Source organism: Pseudorca crassidens, chromosome 7 (assembly GCF_039906515.1).
Source record: "Pseudorca crassidens isolate mPseCra1 chromosome 7, mPseCra1.hap1, whole genome shotgun sequence".
Lineage (NCBI taxonomy): Eukaryota > Metazoa > Chordata > Mammalia > Artiodactyla > Delphinidae > Pseudorca > Pseudorca crassidens.
This window is the reverse complement of record NC_090302.1, coordinates 44,266,373-44,272,372: the sequence shown is the minus strand read 5'-3', so window position 1 is coordinate 44,272,372 and position 6,000 is coordinate 44,266,373.

Genomic DNA, 6,000 nt, shown 5'->3' with positions numbered 1-6,000 from the left:
GGCCCTTAGCTGTGAATTCTCCAGTCTCTCCTCCCCAGCTAACAGCACAAAAACTTTCCACAATGAGCGACTGGTAAAGGCACAGGAATAGGACAGAAGTATATATTTTAGAGGGCTTATCTCTGTAGAGACTTTGTTGTAACTCTGGGATAGTGGAATTAGCACAAATACAGGATTCAGAAAACCTGACTTCCAGGCCAAGTCCCATTACTCCGTAGCTGTGTGCAGCTGCAAACATCATTTCAGCACCCTCTTTCCATATCTGTAAAGTGACTGTGATGGCTGTGACAGTGTTAAAATAATGACGATGTCTCCACTTATTTGGCGTGTCACTCTGAGGAGTAAATATTATAATAACCTGAAAGTACCTTGAAAAGTCTAAAGAAATGCTCTGTCAATGCTCTATCAATAATAGTCCTCAAGATCACTCAGAGTTATTATTTGTCCAATCAGTGTGACAGGGCTGACTTTCACCCTGGCTATAGAGATTTGCCAATTTCCTCTTTTCCTTTGATCCGGTTGCTTTCAGGGAATTTCACTTTGAATTTGTAGAACGGAAAAGGCCTGTTCCTGCCTAGACTCCATTTGGCAGAGTTTATCATTAAACATACAGAAGGCATGACTAACACAGGAGAAATTGCAGCATTCCAGGCCCAATGTAAGTCAAAGGGCTATTGGATAATAGAATATTGATTAGATCATTTGTTTCAGAGTCATTAGTTTCCACACATAACTGAACCACTTCTGGAAGTTCACACCTCTCAAATCATGAGACTCCATCTGCCAAACCCAGAGCTCACCCCCGAACAACACAGTTGGGTAGAAAAAGTGTTTTCCAAAGTGTCCAGATTATTAAATGCAAAATCAATTCCATGTGCATCCAATTCTTTCATCTAGTCAGTGGTGTGGCCTTGAATATTTCGCTGACCTTTAGGTGATCAGCTTTTTGCCTGTAAGTTTTCATCTAACATCTAGCACCCAGCTCCTTTGAGCCTAGAAATCTTTTTTTTTAATTAATTAATTTATTTATTTTTAGCTGCGTCGGGTCTTCATTGCGCACGGGCTTTTCTCTAGTTGCGGCGAGCGGGGGGTGGGCGCTACTCTTCGTTGTGGTGCGCGGGCTTCGCACTGCTGTGGCTTCTCTTGTTGCGGAGCACAGGCACTAGGCACACGGGCTTCAGTAGTTGTGGCTCACGGGCTCTAGAGCGCAGGCTCAGTAGTTGTAGTGCATGGGCTTAGTTGCTCCGCGGCATGTGGGATCTTCCCGGACCAGGGCTTGAACCCATGTCCCCTGCCCTGGCAGGCGGATTCTTAACCACTGCGCCACCAGGGAAGTCCGAGCCTAGAAATCTTAACTTCCACCATCCCTTAAGATTTTTTTTTCCTAGTAATGCTTAGCTCAGTTTTATAGAATGTCACTAAGTTTTGCATTGCTGACATTTTCCGCAAAATCTTTTCATTTTTCATTTTGCTGCCAAAATGTCAACATGCAAATATCCTATGAATTTGCCAGCTTGTATCTGTATGGACACACGCACAATACGTATGACAAAGACTAGCATAAGAAAGGATTAATGATACCAAATATATTGCCTGTTCTTTCCTACAGGATTCACTCTATGCTCACCTCTCACGGTTCAATATGCTGCCAGATCTCAAAACAATACTCTATTTTTTAAATAAATGAACAGCAGTACTAGAGAAATGTCTTCCTCACCCAAACTCTAATTGTGATGCACAATATTTTCATAAAACTTGGTCTCATCTTCACTCACAGAAGGCAATATTTAGCATTTATACAGCCTATTTATATTACAGTCTTATTTAGCACAGCTATGAATCTAGTTTCCCTGCTCATATTTGGAGAAAATTGAAGAGAGAAACCTGCCTCAGGGTCTCCAGTGATTTAGTGGACTCAGTTCTTGACACTCTGGGGGAGCCAGCTAAGTCATAGGACTTAAAAGTGTAGCACTGCCAGCATCCAAATCATAGTTTTTTTTAATGCAGGATCTGGTTTTGAGCCATCGCAGGAAACTTGTAAATAAAAAGCCAGGGAAATCTTACACTTTTTTAAACTTGGAAAGCCCTGAAGAGGCGTCCTGTTGAATTGTATTTCCACTGCCTTTAGACAAATAAAATTTTATCAATGAATTATTTGTAAGTATGGGGTAACCTTTTTGAAAATAGAACTTTGCCGCCATTCTATATGGAACAGTAAAGAATAGTAGATGCTTACTGGCATTAAGTGTAAGCTGAACTCCTTTCTTTCCAGGCAAACTACTGCAATGAGGTTCAGCTCTGGAGTATCTTACTGATAAATACCTTTATTTACCATGCATCTAAAGGTTAAGGGTGACAAAAAATTGTCCTTTTTTCATGCATTCCTAAAATCTGAAGTAGGTTTAGGGAAGGTTGGTAGGGAGCAGAAGCTTTACAATTGTTGCGTAATAACTACATCCAGAATACACCCTGGGAAGAATGAAGTTATGTCATGCACATGACATAATGATGAGTGATCTAGGTATACAGTTTCTGGAAATGGTGAAATGTAGCAAGTGTAAAGGATGTCCTCATACAAGGTATTTGCGAAATAATTTTGTCATAATTTATCTTGCTTCAGATAAACAAGTAAACGTCATAGCAGATGTGTTTTGAATTACAGTATATCATTTGGCATTATTGAATTAGAGCTACACAGCCTGAACTCAAAAAATGTTTTAATTCCAAGGATCCATTCAACTTAATCCAGGCAAGATCAGTTGAGTCAGTAGTTATTAAACCCCTGATTCTCTGAGAGGTTTAAGAGTAAAAGAGCCAATAAAACATCTTGGAGGAAAGGGCCCAGAGGCATTACAAAAAGACCAAGTCTTGACTCTTGGGGGAAGGCTGCTGCCATTGTCATAGGATTCATTCCTTTTGGTGGGTAAAGGTCCAAGACCCAAGCCTATTGCTTTGATTTTTTTCCCCACCCCTCTCAACCTGCTTTTTCCTGAATTAGAGTCCAACTTAGGGAGAGGGGAACATCACATCCATCCACCATATCCATCCTGATGGGTATACTGCTCTGGGATGAGGGATAGAAGCTAGAAGGTGACAGAGTTGGTGTCACTTCTTTCATATGTATATCTGAAGGAAGTCACCCACAACCTTTACACTTTGCTTCCAACTGGAAAGCTTTCTGAGACCCCGCTTGTCTTTGTAGGATTTAAATGTCCACAGGTGAGGGCCAATTATGCCAATCTTAGACAACTTCAAGCAGGTCGAAGAAGGAGCAAAAGCCTCCCAAAATCTGCAAGATGTTAGTCACCTATTAGTGTCCCATTATTTAAATATTATACAGAAAGGTAATATCAAGCCCTGAATTAACTTGTTTCCATGACCCATATGTGTCATGGGTCATATTTTTAGATGGTGGTAGTTAAACATCTAAAGAATCTGAAATGTTAAGTCAGGTGTCCATTCTCCTGATTGAATTTATTAACCCATTGAATTTATTAACCCAAGTTTGCAAATTAGATTAATGTTAATCCTAGGTTCATAGCACACTATTATCTTTGGTCCATGTATCCCTTCCTTCGTTTTTTTTTGGTTTTTTTCTAAAAAATCAACTTTATTGATGTATAATTTATGTAAAAGCATTCATTTTATAATTTGACAAGTTTTGACAAATATAGCCACCACTACAATCAAGATATAGATTGCTTTCTTTGCCTTAAATGTATTCTCTTGCAGTTAATCCCCAGAACTGTCTATCATTGATCTACTTTCTTTCTGTATAGTTCCTTCCTTCGTCTATTTCTATTATTCATCCATTTCTTAACTTATTTTTTCCATGATAGGATTAATGTCTTCCAAATTAGTTTTTTTTTTTAACATGAAAGCCAATGTATTTTTTTTTTAATTTTATTGTTGGAGTATAGTTGATTTTCAATGTTGTATTAGTTTCAGGTGTACAGCAAAGTGATTCAGTTCTACATATTCATATATCTATTCTTTTTCAGATTCTTTTCCCATATAGGTTATTACAGAGTATTGGCCTCCATTTTCTTTTCTATTAAATAAAGAAGTTAGAGTCTATGATACCTAAGGTCTCTTTCAGCTCTGATGTTCTGTGAATGAGATTAAGGCCTGAAATGTGTTTGGCTCAGTGCCTGGTATAGAGCTAGTTCTTAATAAACAGTAGTAATAACTACCATTTATTATTATTATCATTATTAAATTTGACAAATTTCCACTGCCGATTCTGAATTTGATATACTAGAAAAGTGATTAGAATTCCCCATAAGTTTACTGACTCCCCTACTGGGCAGTGAAATTTCTAGGGGCAGTTTTCCCCCTTGGCAGCTCCAAACTTTCCATTACCAATTTACTGTTGGTTCACAGAACCTCAGGTTGGAAGAGATCTTAAAGGTCATTTTCCAACAAAGGATGTAGCAGAGGAAGAAATGAGGTGTCTCAGAAGGCAAACTCTTCCCAGAATAATTCCCATTTGCCGAGTTTCAAGATGAGTCCTATGGAGTTCTTATTCACTTCTTGTACTAAACTGCCTGGATTTCTGTTCATCTCATTTCACTGGATTTTTCTGTTAGAGCTGTGAGGGACCTTGGCAGAGAGGCCAAACTCTAGTGGGGCCTCATTATCAAGTAATATGTTGCTAAGTATAAGGCAGGGGAAAACTTAAAACTGCCTAGTTTCCTGCCATATGGCATGTTACAGAGGGAGAGAGGAGGGTCAAATCGTGGGTGCTACTCTTAGCATACAAAAAGGAAGCATTTGGGGAAGACTTAGATTTTAGCTTTTCAGCTTTTCCAATGTTAGTGATGGTTGTGCACTAATCATTACTATTCTGTCAGTTCCTTGTTCTTTTGGCTACTGAGGCTTTGATAATAGGGCTGAGTGTGATAACCAACAAAGCTGAAGGTCATGAAAGAAGGTTTGTTTTTTGTTTTTTTTTTGCTTCAGCTATTGATCCTTATTTGGAAGCTTCATTCTGGCCAACTGGCTCTAATCAAGGAAACTAATGAGTTCATTAAGGTAGATCTCAAAGCAGGAAGCAGGGTGTGCTTGTGCACCAGTGGGAGTAGTATTATTTAGGTTTAAGAATCCCACTCTTTGAGAAAACACACATAATTGAAGTGGAAGAGAACCGTGAAAGCGATGGACAACAAGATGAATGAATCTACATTCATATGTTTGATTTGACAGATGAATGGAGGCTCCAAATCTTTTTTATTTTTTTGAACAGAGCTAGGTTTTTCCCTTCTGAATAAGTATTCATCCAAATGGAAGAATACACCCTTTGAGTAAGAAATGCTGGCCCAGGGATTGGTTTACAAAGCAGAAAAGTGGTTTGCCCATTTCCTACCTGACTTTCCAGTTCTCTCTCATGCTCGATGCAGTGTATGCTGTGTGTGTGTTACAAGCAGGGCATGCTCACAGAAGGCAAGAGTGTTAGTGGAAAGAAAAAGAGAGAGACACTCCGGAGAAAAAATATCAATGAGTAATTTGCCACTCTTAGGAAACAACCTCCAGGCCTCAGGAGACCTGGTGTGGTGATGCCCCTTCATTTCGTTCAGAAGTCGAAGCCCAGAGGCAACATAGCTTTCAAAGAGAAGCATTTTTGTGCTGCCTTTGCTGTCCTAAATAATAATGGCTCCAGAGTCACAGAGAAACCCACAGGCCATGATGCAAACTCGACTCATGACGAACTCGTCCTCGCAGTGGCCACCCTCCTGTGGATCATCGGCAGACAGGCTCTCCCTCCAATCTGACAGCAAATGCCTTCAATTCTTCAATACGGCTGATTGGCGTATATTGAGAATTGGATCTTGGCTGAGGTCTTCCCAACCCATGTGAAATCCATCAGCTTCTAGAGGAATAATCCAATGTCCCTGTGAATAGATGCCGGTAGTCTGGGTGGCAATTAACAGTGACCTAAGGGCTTCCCTGGTGGCGCAGTGGTTGAGAGTCCGCCTGCCAATGCAGGGGACATGGGTTCGT